This window comes from Siphateles boraxobius, unplaced genomic scaffold (genome assembly GCF_051911475.1).
Source record: "Siphateles boraxobius isolate OS27281-9 unplaced genomic scaffold, OSU_SipBor_1 6, whole genome shotgun sequence".
Taxonomy (NCBI): Eukaryota; Metazoa; Chordata; class Actinopteri; order Cypriniformes; family Leuciscidae; genus Siphateles; species Siphateles boraxobius.
In genome coordinates, this window is record NW_027509186.1 from 6,774,658 (window position 1) to 6,788,723 (window position 14,066).

The 14,066-nt window shown below is 35.8% G+C and overlaps 10 non-coding genes across 10 annotated transcripts; all 10 read left to right on the forward strand.

The window, feature by feature from the left end:
- Positions 1 to 214: 214 nt before the first annotated feature.
- LOC143716672 (5S ribosomal RNA) lies at positions 215 to 333 on the forward strand. Its single transcript, XR_013196136.1, has one exon. It is a non-coding gene; the product is annotated as a 5S ribosomal RNA (ribosomal RNA).
- Positions 334 to 607: 274 nt separating this feature from the next.
- Positions 608 to 726, forward strand: LOC143716684 (5S ribosomal RNA). The gene has a single exon (XR_013196147.1). It is a non-coding gene; the product is annotated as a 5S ribosomal RNA (ribosomal RNA).
- A 380-nt stretch (positions 727 to 1,106) lies between these two features.
- LOC143716754 (5S ribosomal RNA) lies at positions 1,107 to 1,225 on the forward strand. The gene has a single exon (XR_013196215.1). It is a non-coding gene; the product is annotated as a 5S ribosomal RNA (ribosomal RNA).
- A 482-nt stretch (positions 1,226 to 1,707) lies between these two features.
- On the forward strand, positions 1,708 to 1,826 carry LOC143716692 (5S ribosomal RNA). The gene has a single exon (XR_013196155.1). It is a non-coding gene; the product is annotated as a 5S ribosomal RNA (ribosomal RNA).
- Positions 1,827 to 2,102: 276 nt separating this feature from the next.
- On the forward strand, positions 2,103 to 2,221 carry LOC143716755 (5S ribosomal RNA). Its single transcript, XR_013196216.1, has one exon. It is a non-coding gene; the product is annotated as a 5S ribosomal RNA (ribosomal RNA).
- Positions 2,222 to 2,913: 692 nt separating this feature from the next.
- On the forward strand, positions 2,914 to 3,032 carry LOC143716765 (5S ribosomal RNA). Its single transcript, XR_013196226.1, has one exon. It is a non-coding gene; the product is annotated as a 5S ribosomal RNA (ribosomal RNA).
- Positions 3,033 to 3,308: 276 nt separating this feature from the next.
- Positions 3,309 to 3,427, forward strand: LOC143716767 (5S ribosomal RNA). The gene has a single exon (XR_013196228.1). It is a non-coding gene; the product is annotated as a 5S ribosomal RNA (ribosomal RNA).
- A 380-nt stretch (positions 3,428 to 3,807) lies between these two features.
- LOC143716696 (5S ribosomal RNA) lies at positions 3,808 to 3,926 on the forward strand. Its single transcript, XR_013196158.1, has one exon. It is a non-coding gene; the product is annotated as a 5S ribosomal RNA (ribosomal RNA).
- A 488-nt stretch (positions 3,927 to 4,414) lies between these two features.
- Positions 4,415 to 4,533, forward strand: LOC143716711 (5S ribosomal RNA). Its single transcript, XR_013196173.1, has one exon. It is a non-coding gene; the product is annotated as a 5S ribosomal RNA (ribosomal RNA).
- Positions 4,534 to 10,823: 6,290 nt separating this feature from the next.
- On the forward strand, positions 10,824 to 10,942 carry LOC143716742 (5S ribosomal RNA). The gene has a single exon (XR_013196203.1). It is a non-coding gene; the product is annotated as a 5S ribosomal RNA (ribosomal RNA).
- Positions 10,943 to 14,066: the final 3,124 nt, after the last annotated feature.

A 14,066-nucleotide genomic window follows, 5' to 3' on the forward strand; every position in this document is an offset into this window, starting at 1 on the left:
CTCTGAGATTCTTCAGAGAGCATGAAAGAGTTTGAGTTTTTTCAAAAGTTCTTAGTTTAAAAAAAAGACTCACTGAGCTTCTTCAGAAAGCCTTTAAAAGTCTCTGAGATTCTTCAGAGAGCATGAAAGAGTTTGAGTTTTTTCAAAAGTTCTTCTTAGTTTTCTTCATTAATGGTCTAACCTTTTAAATTGCCCAATTTTGGCAGCAGTTTTCGCTTACGGCCATACCACCTTGGTCACGCCCGATCTCGTCTGATCTCGGAAGCTAAGCAGGGTCGGGCCTGGTTAGTACTTGGATGGGAGACCGCCTGGGAATACCAGGTGCTGTAAGCTTTTTTGATTTAAAAAAAAAAAAGAGTCCCTGAGCTTCTTCAGAAAGCCTTTAAAAGTCTCTGAGATTCTTCAGAGAGCATGAAAGAGTTTGAGTTTTTTCAAAAGTTCTTCTTAGTTTAAAAAAAAGACTCACTGAGCTTCTTCAGAAAGCCTTTAAAAGTCTCTGAGATTCTTCAGAGAGCATGAAAGAGTTTGAGTTTTTTCAAAAGTTCTTCTTAGTTTTCTTCATTAATGGTCTAACCTTTTAAATGGCCCAATTTTGGCAGCAGTTTTCGCTTACGGCCATACCACCTTGGTCACGCCCGATCTCGTCTGATCTCGGAAGCTAAGCAGGGTCGGGCCTGGTTAGTACTTGGATGGGAGACCGCCTGGGAATACCAGGTGCTGTAAGCTTTTTTGATTTAAAAAAAAAAAAAGAGTCCCTGAGCTTCTTCAGAAAGCCTTTAAAAGTCTCTGAGATTCTTCAGAGAGCATGAAAGAGTTTGAGTTTTTTCAAAAGTTCCTCTTAGTTTAAAAAAAAAGACTCACTGAGCTTCTGCAGAAAGCCTTTAAAAGTCTCTGAGATTCTTCAGAGAGCATGAAAGAGTTTCAGTTTTTTCAAAAGTTCTTCTTAGTTTAAAAAAAAGACTCACTGAGCTTCTTCAGAAAGCCTTTAAAAGTCTCTGAGATTCTACAGAGAGTATGAAACAGTTTGAGTTTTTTCAAAAGTTCTTCTTAGTTTTCTTCATTAATGGTCTAACCTTTTAAATAGCCCAATTTTGGCAGCAGTTTTCGCTTACGGCCATACCACCTTGGTCACGCCTGATCTCGTCTGATCTCGGAAGCTAAGCAGGTTCGGGCCTGGTTAGTACTTGGATGGGAGACCGCCTGGGAATACCAGGTGCTGTAAGCTTTTTTGATTTAAAAAAAAAAAGAGTCCCTGAGCTTCTTCAGAAAGCCTTTAAAAGTCTCTGAGATTCTTCAGAGAGCATGAAAGAGTTTGAGTTTTTTCAAAAGTTCTTCTTAGTTTAAAAAAAAAGACTCACTGAGCTTCTGCAGAAAGCCTTTAAAAGTCTCTGAGATTCTTCAGAGAGCATGAAAGAGTTTGAGTTTTTTCAAAAGTTCTTCTTAGTTTAAAAAAAAGACTCACTGAGCTTCTTCAGAAAGCCTTTAAAAGTCTCTGAGATTCTTCAGAGAGCATGAAAGAGTTTGAGTTTTTTCAAAAGTTCTTCTTAGTTTAAAAAAAAGACTCACTGAGCTTCTTCAGAAAGCCTTTAAAAGTCTCTGAGATTCTTCAGAGAGCATGAAAGAGTTTGAGTTTTTTCAAAAGTTCTTCTTAGTTTTCTTCATTAATGGTCTAACCTTTTAAATAGCCCAATTTTGGCAGCAGTTTTCGCTTACGGCCATACCACCTTGGTCACGCCCGATCTCGTCTGATCTCGGAAGCTAAGCAGGGTCGGTCCTGGTTAGTACTTGGATGGGAGACCGCCTGGGAATACCAGGTGCTGTAAGCTTTTTTTATTAAAAAAAAAAAAAAGAGTCCCTGAGCTTCTTCAGAAAGCCTTTAAAAGTCTCTGAGATTCTTCAGAGAGCATGAAAGAGTTTGAGTTTTTTCAAAAGTTCCTCTTAGTTTAAAAAAAAAAACTCACTGAGCTTCTTCAGAAAGCCTTTAAAAGTCTCTGAGATTCTTCAGAGAGCATGAAAGAGTTTGAGTTTTTTCAAAAGTTCTTCTTAGTTTTCTTCATTAATGGTCTAACCTTTTAAATAGCCCAATTTTGGCAGCAGTTTTCGCTTACGGCCATACCACCTTGGTCACGCCTGATCTCGTCTGATCTCGGAAGCTAAGCAGGTTCGGGCCTGGTTAGTACTTGGATGGGAGACCGCCTGGGAATACCAGGTGCTGTAAGCTTTTTTGATTTAAAAAAAAAAAAAAAGAGTCCCTGAGCTTCTTCAGAAAGCCTTTAAAAGTCTCTGAGATTCTTCAGAGAGCATGAAAGAGTTTGAGTTTTTTCAAAAGTTCTTCTTAGTTTAAAAAAAAGACTCACTGAGCTTCTTCAGAAAGCCTTTAAAAGTCTCTGAGATTCTTCAGAGAGCATGAAAGAGTTTGAGTTTTTTCAAAAGTTCTTCTTAGTTTAAAAAAAAGACTCACTGAGCTTCTTCAGAAAGCCTTTAAAAGTCTCTGAGATTCTTCAGAGAGCATGAAAGAGTTTGAGTTTTTTCAAAAGTTCTTCTTACTTTAAAAAAAAGACTCACTGAGCTTCTTCAGAAAGCCTTTAAAAGTCTCTGAGATTCTTCAGAGAGCATGAAAGAGTTTGAGTTTTTTCAAAAGTTCTTCTTAGTTTAAAAAAAGAGTCCCTGAGCTTCTTCAGAAAGCCTTTAAAAGTCTCTGAGATTCTTCAGAGAGCATGAAAGAGTTTGAGTTTTTTCAAAAGTTCTTCTTAGTTTAAAAAAAAGACTCACTGAGCTTCTTCAGAAAGCCTTTAAAAGTCTCTGAGATTCTTCAGAGAGCATGAAAGAGTTTGAGTTTTTTCAAAAGTTCTTCTTAGTTTTCTTCATTAATGGTCTAACCTTTTAAATAGCCCAATTTTGGCAGCAGTTTTCGCTTACGGCCATACCACCTTGGTCACGCCCGATCTCGTCTGATCTCGGAAGCTAAGCAGGGTCGGTCCTGGTTAGTACTTGGATGGGAGACCGCCTGGGAATACCAGGTGCTTTAAGCTTTTTTTATTTAAAAAAAAAAAAAGAGTCCCTGAGCTTCTTCAGAAAGCCTTTAAAAGTCTCTGAGATTCTTCAGAGAGCATGAAAGAGTTTGAGTTTTTTCAAAAGTTCCTCTTAGTTTAAAAAAAAAGACTCACTGAGCTTCTTCAGAAAGCCTTTAAAAGTCTCTGAGATTCTTCAGAGAGCATGAAACAGTTTGAGTTTTTTCAAAAGTTCTTCTTAGTTTTCTTCATTAATGGTCTAACCTTTTAAATAGCCCAATTTTGGCAGCAGTTTTCGCTTACTGTCACACCACCTTGGTCACGCCTGATCTCGTCTGATCTCGGAAGCTAAGCAGGGTCGGGCCTGGTTAGTACTTGGATGGGAGACCGCCTGGGAATACCAGGTGCTGTAAGCTTTTTTGATTTAAAAAAAAAAAAAAGAGTCCCTGAGCTTCTTCAGAAAGCCTTTAAAAGTCTCTGAGATTCTTCAGAGAGCATGAAAGAGTTTGAGTTTTTTCAAAAGTTCTTCTTAGTTTAAAAAAAAGACTCACTGAGCTTCTTCAGAAAGCCTTTAAAAGTCTCTGAGATTCATCAGAGAGCATGAAAGAGTTTGAGTTTTTTCAAAAGTTGTTCTTAGTTTAAAAAAAAGACTCACTGAGCTTCTTCAGAAAGCCTTTAAAAGTCTCTGAGATTCTTCAGAGAGCATGAAAGAGTTTGAGTTTTTTCAAAAGTTCTTCATAGTTTTCTTCATTAATGGTTTAACCTTTTAAATAGCCCAATTTTGGCAGCAGTTTTCGCTTACGGCCATACCACCTTGGTCACGCCCGATCTCGTCTGATCTCGGAAGCTAAGCAGGGTCGGGCCTGGTTAGTACTTGGATGGGAGACCGCCTGGGAATACCAGGTGCTGTAAGCTTTTTTGATTTAAAAAAAAAAAAAAAAAAGAAGTCCCTGAGCTTCTTCAGAAAGCCTTTAAAAGTCTCTGAGATTCTTCAGAGAGCATGAAAGAGTTTGAGTTTTTTCAAAAGTTCTTCTTACTTTAAAAAAAGACTCACTGAGCTTCTTCAGAAAGCCTTTAAAAGTCTCTGAGATTCTTCAGAGAGCATGAAAGAGTTTGAGTTTTTTCAAAAGTTCTTCTTAGTTTAAAAAAAAGACTCACTGAGCTTCTTCAGAAAGCCTTTAAAAGTCTCTGAGATTCTTCAGAGAGCATGAAAGAGTTTGAGTTTTTTCAAAAGTTCTTCTTAGTTTAAAAAAAAGACTCACTGAGCTTCTTCAGAAAGCCTTTAAAAGTCTCTGAGATTCTTCAGAGAGCATGAAAGAGTTTGAGTTTTTTCAAAAGTTCTTCTTAGTTTTCTTCATTAATGGTCTAACCTTTTAAATGGCCCAATTTTGGCAGCAGTTTTCGCTTACGGCCATACCACCTTGGTCACGCCCGATCTCGTCTGATCTCGGAAGCTAAGCCGGGTCGGGCCTGGTTAGTACTTGGATGGGAGACCGCCTGGGAATACCAGGTGCTGTAAGCATTTTTTATTTAAAAAAAAAAAAGAGTCCCTGAGCTTCTTCAGAAAGCCTTTAAAAGTCTATGAGATTCTTCAGAGAGCATGAAAGAGTTTGAGTTTTTTCAAAAGTTCCTCTTAGTTTAAAAAAAAAGACTCACTGAGCTTCTTCAGAAAGCCTTTAAAAGTCTCTGAGATTCTTCAGAGAGCATGAAAGAGTTTGAGTTTTTTCAAAAGTTCTTCTTAGTTTGCTTCATTAATGGTCTAACCTTTTAAATAGCCCAATTTTGGCAGCAGTTTTCGCTTACGGCCATACCACCTTGGTCACGCCCGATTTTGGTACAGTCCAGGAAGTGATTCAAGGTAGTAGAAGAGAGAGGCTCTTCAAGCATTATTTTGTTTTATTTATTTTGATTTAACTGGAAAAGTGGTGAAGTAGTATTATCCTTTGCTGAGAAGTTTTACTGAAGCCCCAAACAGTGATTACTGTTTGGGGTTTAAGACTTTGGGAAGGATGGATTTAATGGTACAAACACACGGACAAGGCAAACGAGTCAAGATGGATGACAAGGACGACGATGATAGGATTACAAATATGGATGAAAGAAACACAAAGGAGGACTTTGGGGAGACATCATGGGCAACAGTGGTTTCAAGAGGAAAGCAGCAAAGGAACATTAGTAATTTAGAAAGGACAACGGATCTGCAATCAACTAAAGGTACAGAAAGTGCAAAAGGAACAGAGGAAAGCAGATTGAGGATTTCATTAAAGACAAGAAATGGTTAACAGACTTAAAAAACAAGTAAGATATCAAAGACAATATAAGAAAGAAGCGACATTAACCCTGATTTTGGAAGACATTGAAACTACAACAATAGCAATGATAATCAAGGCAGTGGAAAATGAAGCTGGAATTGGCAAACTCATTGGGTTAAGGAGAAAACTAAACAATGAATTTGAAATGACCATGGAAGATGAGAGAGACTGTGAAGGTTTGCTGGATGGGATGATGATTAATGGACAAAAATGCGAAGTGAGGAAGCTGTGTGCCATGGAAAGAATGGTGTCTTTTTTGAATATGCCAAGTTATATTGAAGATGAGGACATCGTTAATAAGCTGATCATGTGGGGTGTTACTCCCATCCTTCCTATAAGAAGAAGGTACTATCCAGGGACTACGGTAGCAGATGGAACGCGTTTTTTAAAAGTTATGTTTCCGAAGGAGGTGACATCTTTACCGTACAACACCAAATTTATGACTGAGGAAGGAGCACAGTTTTTTAGAGTAATACATGACCTTCAAGTAAAGACGTGCAGGATTTGTGCAAGCACGGAACACCAGAAGAAGGATTGCACTTTATACACGTGCAGAGATTGTCTTGAGCAGGGGCATTATGCGCGGGACTGTAAAGCACCGCGGTGCCAAGGCTGCAGAAAGGCAATAAAGAGATGCACATGTGAGAAGGATGAAGAAAGAAGTGAAGAAGAAGGAATGGAGATACAGGAGGAGAGTGGAGACGCTGCAAGTGAAGGGAGTAATGAAGCGTCGGAGCAGGAAAAAAGAGTTGAAGTTGAACAAAATGAAGATGAAGATGAAAGTCAGGATGAAGAGACCGACGCAGAGAACGAAAACCTAACTAAGGTGGATTTACTTGAAAATCGAGAGCATGCGGAGGACAGTGAACAATATGATAAAAAAGGACAAAGTGAAGAAGGACCGGAAGACAAAGAAACCAAGATATTGAGTGAGGTAAGAGAAGGAGAAATGGGTGAAAGGAGCAATGGAGTTAAAAGTAAAGGGAAAGTAAACTTGAGCAGAGGTACAAAATCAAAACTTAAAGATGCAAGTATAAACATTGAACAGGTACTGAAAAAACAAAAGATAAGAAGAGAAAAATTAATGGGGAAGATAGAGAAGGAGAAAGAGAAGAAAAGAGAATTAAGACTTGCATTACTAGAGGAAGTTAACAAATGATTGTTGGCTGGATTTTTGTATTTTCTTGTTTATTTTGTATTTTTTTTTATTATTATTATTTTTTGTGCGAATGAGTTCATTATGTTTTGTATCATTGAATGCAAGGGGTTTAACAAAAATTCAGAAAATGGAGAATTTGATGGTTTTGACCAAAAAGTGTGATGTATTATGTTAACAAGAGACGTATTGGGATGATGAAATAGGTAATGAAATGAGGAAATTATGGGATGGTGAAATATATATGAATTGTGATTTGTCGAGGAAGAGGGGTGTAGCAATATTAATTAAAAGAGGGATATTTGAGGAAAACAAAATAGAATATAAAGACACAAGGTGTCGAATAATAATGATTAAATTAGTATACAAAGGGAGAGAAATAAAAGTGTGTAACATTCATGCACCGAATGAGGAAAGTGAAAAGTTTGATTTCTATAAAAGACTAAGTATTATAATGGAGAAACAAGAAAATATTTTCCTGGTAGGGGATTTTAATACAGTGCTGCAGAGAATTGATATAGATGAGTCAATGGTTTTTAGAGCTGATAGAGGGCGAAATGAATTATATAATATGATGAGGAAATACGATTTGGTTGATGTGTGGAGAGAGAGGAATGGTTTTAAAAGGGATTACTCACGAAGGCAAATTGTTGAGGGAGACTTAAAGCAAAGTAGAATAGATTTATTATTATGCGAGAGAAAAGACCTATACAATGTATCAAAAGCAGTGTATAAAATGTATAGTGAAAGTGATCATGATTTTTTATGGATAACGATGGATTTTAATGAGGTTATCAAAGGGAAGGGGACATGGATGTTAAATACAGAACTTTTAAAAATGGGAACTTACAGAATAGAAATAGAAAGTATAATAATAAGTAGTATAAACGATGAGATGTATGAAAAGGAGAAACGTTTTTGGTGGGATTGCTTGAAAAACAGAATAAAGAGGTTTTCGATACATTACTCTAAAAAAGTACAGAGAGCTAAAAGATTTACAGAAAACAAAGTTAAAAAAGAATGGGATGAAGAAATGAGGAAAATAACTGGTGGAGAGAAAAACATTGATAAGATAATAGAACTACAAGAAAAAATGAAGAATATAGAGGGAGAAAAGTGTAAGGGTGCAATAATAAGGAGCAGAGCCAAAAACATAATAGAAGGAGAAAGAAGTACTAAATATTTTTATGAATTAGAGAAAAATAGGCAGAAAGCAGACATAATTAAAAATATTAACACACAAGATGGAAGGACAGTGGAAGATAAAGAAGGAATATTAAATGAAATTAAAAGATATTACAAGGATCTATTTACGGAAAATGAGGTAAGTGCAGATGATGAGGGTTTCTTATTAGACAAAATCAAAAGTAAAGTGAACAAGGAAGACAGAGAAATGTGTGAGAGCAATATTACGGAGGAGGAAATAGAAACAGCAATTGATCAGTTAAGGAATGGTAAAACTCCAGGAATAGATGGTTTATCAGCGGAATTTTATAAGGTTTTTAAAAATATCCTATGTCCAATATTAAATGAAATATTTATTGATGTTATGGAGAAGGGTGAATTAACGCAAAGTATGAAGAGGGGAGTAGTTAAGTTAATATACAAAAGAAAGGGGGAAAGAGGGGATTTAAAAAATTACAGACCACTTAGTATGTTGAATACCGATTATAAAATATTAACGAAAGTATTAGCCAATAGATTAAAAAAAGTTGTGCCTAATATAATCACAACTAATCAAGCATATGCTGTTTTAAATAGAGATATTTCTGATATAACTAATAGTATAAGAGATTTGATATGGTATATGAGGGATGCAAAAGAAAATGGTTATATAATAAGTGTAGATTTGGAAAAAGCGTTTGATAGGGTGGAGCATAAATATTTGATGCATGCAATGGAGAGGTTTGGATTTGGTAAGAATTTTATTAAATGGATAAAATGTATATATACAGACATTACAAGTTGTGTTAAAGTGAATGGGTTTTTAACTGAAGATTTTAAAGTAATGAGATCTATCCGACAAGGATGTCCTATGTCGCCATTGTTATATACTATAGTGTCTGAAACTTTGGGACAGGCAATAGAAATGGAAAAAAGTATAAAAGGAATAGTGATAAAAGGAGAAAAAACAGAACACAAGATATATCAGTATGCTGATGATACAACGTTGTTTATTAAAGACATTAAAAGTGTAGAAAAAGTGATGGAGGTTTTTGGGAAATATTGTGGGGGAACCGGGGCAAAAGTTAATAAAGAAAAAACGACATATATGAGGATTGGGGAAATGAACGAGTTACCAGTCAAAATTCCATTTAAAGAACAGAAAGAAAGTATGAAAATTTTAGGGATAAGAGTTGGAGAAAATGAATGTGTATTAAGGAAGTTGGTATGGGAGGAGGTTATACAAGGAATGGAAAAAAGGTTGAATTTTTGGCGATTAAGAGGATTGTTTTTAAAAGGGAAGGTTTTGGTTTTGAATTCTTTGTTTTTATCTAAAATGTGGTATGTTTTGGGATCTGTAAGCATGCCATTAGAAGTATATAAAAAAATAAAAAGTTTAATGCTTAATTTCTTATGGGAAAGCAAACCGGCAAAAATTGCATATGATACTCTAATTGGGAAAGTTGAGGAAGGAGGGCTAGGACTGTTGGATCCTTTAATGAGAATGAAGAGCATAAGAATAAAATTAATTAAAAAATATTGGAATGATGATAAATATGCTTGGAAAGAAGTAATGAGTTTCTTTTTAAACCAATGTGGACAAATAGGAGATGATGTTTTATGGATGAAATTAAAAGAACATATGATGAATAGAATTCCAGAATATTATAAAGAAGTCTTAAGAGCATGGGGAGAGTATGGAAAGCATGTTGTTTGTACATCTTTGAATAAAGATGAGATTTTAAGACAACCACTGTTTTTAAACAAATCACTTAAGGTAGTTGGTCACACAATATTTTTTAAAAAGTGGTATAATGCAGGGTTGAGACAAATTAAAGATATCATGTATGAAGTGGTACCTGGTTTTCTGCCGACACAAGGGATAAGAGATGCAATTGAAGAAAATTATGAAGAAGAAAGTAATTTAGTTTTAGAAGATCAATATGGGAAAATGAAAGAGATAATACCAAAAGAATGGATGAAGGTTTTGGAAGGGAAACCAGGAACAAGTGCAGGTGATAGAATGGAGGTTAGTGTTGAAATCAATAACGAACAACATGCTTTTAATGAATTAAAATTAAGTTTTTTTTATTCCTGTTTTTGTAAAGATGTTTTTAAGAAGCCAAAAGCAGAAGAGTATTGGCATAGACTATATCCTAATTTGGAAACAAAAGAATTATGGCAAACTCTAAGATCATGGTGGAAAAGTCCTATTTTAGAGAATTTTGATTTTTTGTTAAGACATAATTGTTTGTGGAATGAAATGAGACTGTGTAAGATTGGTGCAGCAATGGATGCAAAATGCAAAGTTTGTACAATAGAAGATGAAGGAGTATTACATTTATTTTTTAAATGTATAAAGTTGAAATGCTTTATTAAAAAATTGAAAGTAATGGTTAGAAAATTGGGAGTAGAAGACAAAGTAATTGATGAGAATTGGGAAACATTATTTTTGTTTGGGTTTAAAGGTAAAGCCAATAATGTTAGCTTTTTAAATATGATATTGGCAGTTGCAAGATTAATAGTTTGGAAAAGAAGGAACATAGTAAAAGAAAAAAAGGGGAGTGTTTCAGTATGTATACTTTTCAAGCAAAGGATGCTTTTTATTCTTCAAGCATTATATGATTATTTTAAAATGGAAGTGAAAGAAGAGGTTTTTGACAAGAATTTTGTACAGAATAACCCGTTTGTGGAAAAAACATGGTTTCATTTCAATGTAAAATTGCCTGCATGTGATTCAGATTGTTCTTAAATGTAATGTAATGTAAATATTTTATAATAAAAAAAAAAAAAAAAAAAAAAAAAAGTCACGCCTGATCTCGTCTGATCTCGGAAGCTAAGCAGGGTCGGGCCTGGTTAGTACTTGGATGGGAGACCGCCTGGGAATACCAGGTGCTGTAAGCTTTTTTTATTTAAAAAAAAAAAAAGAGTCCCTGAGCTTCTTCAGAAAGCCTTTAAAAGTCTCTGAGATTCTTCAGAGAGCATGAAAGAGTTTGAGTTTTTTCAAAAGTTCCTCTTAGTTTAAAAAAAAAGACTCACTGAGCTTCTTCAGAAAGCCTTTAAAAGTCTCTGAGATTCTTCAGAGAGCATGAAAGAGTTTGAGTTTTTTCAAAAGTTCTTCTTAGTTTTCTTCATTAATGGTCTAACCTTTTAAATAGCCCAATTTTGGCAGCAGTTTTCGCTTACGGCCATACCACCTTGGTCACGCCTGATCTCGTCTGATCTTGGAAGCTAAGCAGGGTCGGGCCTGGTTAGTACTTGGATGGGAGACCGCCTGGGAATACCAGGTGCTGTAAGCTTTTTTGATTTTAAAAAAAAAAAGAGTCCCTGAGCTTCTTCAGAAAGCCTTTAAAAGTCTCTGAGATTCTTCAGAGAGCATGAAAGAGTTTGAGTTTTTTCAAAAGTTCTTCTTAGTTTAAAAAAAAGACTCACTGAGCTTCTTCAGAAAGCCTTTAAAAGTCTCTGAGATTCTTCAGAGAGCATGAAAGAGTTTGAGTTTTTTTTCAAAAGTTCTTCTTAGTTTAAAAAAAAGACTCACTGAGCTTCTTCAGAAAGCCTTTAAAAGTCTCTGAGATTCTTCAGAGAGCATGAAAGAGTTTGAGTTTTTTCAAAAGTTCTTCTTAGTTTTCTTCATTAATGGTCTAACCTTTTAAATAGCCCAATTTTGGCAGCAGTTTTCGCTTACGGCCATACCACCTTGAGCGCTCTAGAGCAAGTAGGAAGTGTGTGTGACTGCAGTTGGGAGAGAAAGGCTCTTCTAAAGCTTCATTGTTTAATTTTAGTTTTTTGTTTATATCTTGGAAGGAGATCTAAGTTTGATTTATAAGGCACGCGTTTAAGCTCCAAGCAGTAGATCTGCTTGGAAGCGATCCTTGTTTTGTTAGAACAATGGACGGACCACATGGCAACGACCTAGGAATGGCAGGCGGACTGGAAGAACGGATTGAGCGAAATGGAGCACATAAAGGTTCAAGAGAGGCTAATGGAGTAAATATGGATCATGAAGGACAACAGAACATCAAGAAACGAGTGGATTATCTGAAAGAAGCGACGGTGGTGATTGATTTGAGGGACAACAAGGAGGTAAAAGCTGAAGACATCATTAAAGCAGTGACACAGAAGATTGGATTTGGCAAACTGTTAGCTGTGAGACCCAAGCCGGGCAAAGAATATGAGCTGACATTGGAAGGTGCAGATGTTTGTGATGTGTTATTGGACGGAATGGAAATAAAAGGTCAATTCTTCGAAGTAAGGAGGTTGGAGGTAAAGGAGCATATGGTATCTTTTCTTCACCTGCCGGCATATTTAGAGGATGAAGTGATTGAGGTCAAATTGAAGTTTTGGGGAGTCACTCCCTTGATGAAAATAAAGAGGAGAGTCTATCCTGGAACGAACATTGCTGACGGAACGAGGTATGTGAAAGTTAAATTTCCTAAAGAGGTAACTTCACTGCCCTATAGCGCAAAATTTGAAACCGCAGATGGCGCTCAGTACTTTAGGGTAATTCACGATGGACAGGAGAAACTTTGTCGCATGTGCATGCAGCCAGGACATATATTAAGGGACTGTCCTGATTTTAAATGCTTTGAATGCTATGAGCAAGGACATTTTGCGAAAGACTGTAAAGCTGATAAATGTCCTGATTGTAAGAAAGCATTTATGAGATGTGATTGTGAAAGTGAACATGAAGAAGAGGTTAATGATGAAGCGGAAAATGGTGAATCTGAGAATAATATGGAAATAATGGACACTGTCAATAATGAAGAAGAGAAGGATGGGACTGTAGAAGACAATGAGGATAGTAAAGGGCATGAGCAAGAAAAGGGTGGAGACAAGAAGTTGGAGGGAGGAGAGGTGGACAAGATGGAGGGAATTATGGAAGAAGGCATTGTGGGCCCGGTGGATGATACAATAAAAGAGAGGAGGGAAGATAAAAATGAGAAGGAGCAAGTTGAGGAATGCATAGAAGTTAATTTGGAGGAGCTTAGGAGGGGAATGAAAAGAGGAATATTGAACAAACCAAATGTAGAAGAAAGTAGGGAAAAAGGACAGAGAAGGAGAATGAGCTTAAGTACAAAAGAAGATGGAGATTTAAGGGAGAAGGGGGGAGAAAAGAATGAAACATGAATGTGTTGTTTTTAATGACTCTATGTATTGTTTCAATCAATGTGAGGGGATTAACTAGTGTGGATAAATTTGAAAAACTGAAAGAGTTATGCAAAAAAGCTGATGTAATATTATTGCAGGAAACATTTTGGAAAGATGAAATGATGGACAGTTTTAAAAGAAGATGGAAAGGAGGAATTTATTATAATAATGGGGAAGGGGGGAAAGGGAAAGGAGTTGCTGTTTTATGTAAAAGAAACTTGAGTGATGATGTTGAAATCATATACCAGGATAAAGAAGGAAAATGCATTATTGTGAAAATGGATATAGGAGGGGAAAATGTTTTTCTGTGTAATGTACATGCACCAAACGCTGAGGCGGAAAAGAAAATGTTTTTTAATAATTTAAATGGCCTGATAGAAAAATGGGGAAATATTGTTTTAATGGGTGATTTCAATACAGTTTTCAGTAGAATGGATATAACAAATGACATGGTATATAAAAGAGACAGTGGGAGAGAAGAGTTGCTCAAATTAATGGATAAATATGATCTAATAGACATATGGAGAGAGATGAATGAGGGTATAAAAGACTTCTCAAGACGACAGTTGGTAAAAGATCAAATGATGCAAAGTAGAATAGATTTTATGTTGATTAAAAGTAATATGAAGAGAAAGATTGATAAAATATATTATAAGATGACCTCTTTAAGTGACCATGGCATGTTAATGGTACATTTGAACGAGACGGGGATGGAGAGGGGAAAGGGGATATGGTGTTTAAATAATGAACTATTAAAAGATGAAGGGTATAAAATTAAGATAGAAGAAATAATAAAGAATGAAAGAGGGAATGGAATGTATGAAGAGGATAAGAGGGTGTGGTGGGATAATGTAAAGTATGAGATAAATAAATATTCAATAAGATACAGTAGTTTGTTACAAAATATTAAGAGGAAAGAAGAGCTAAAAGTTAGAAGTGTTTTGAAAGAAGAATTACTAAAAGAGAATGGGGATATAGAAACGATTTTAGTATATGAGAGCAGACTAAAGGAGATTGAAGGAGAAAAATGTAGAGGAGCTATGATAAGGAGTAGGGCAAAAAATGTAATAGAAGGGGAAAGGTGCACAAAATTTTTTTTTAGCTTGGAGGAAAATAGACAAAAGGCTGATACAATAAAGGAGGTATTGAAACAGGATGGAAGTAGAGTGAAAGGAACCAAAGAGATATTGGGAAGTGTAAAAGAGTTTTATGCACGTCTTTTTAAAAGTGAAGGGACACAAGAAGAAGAAGAAAAGCAGTTTTTATTAAGTAAGG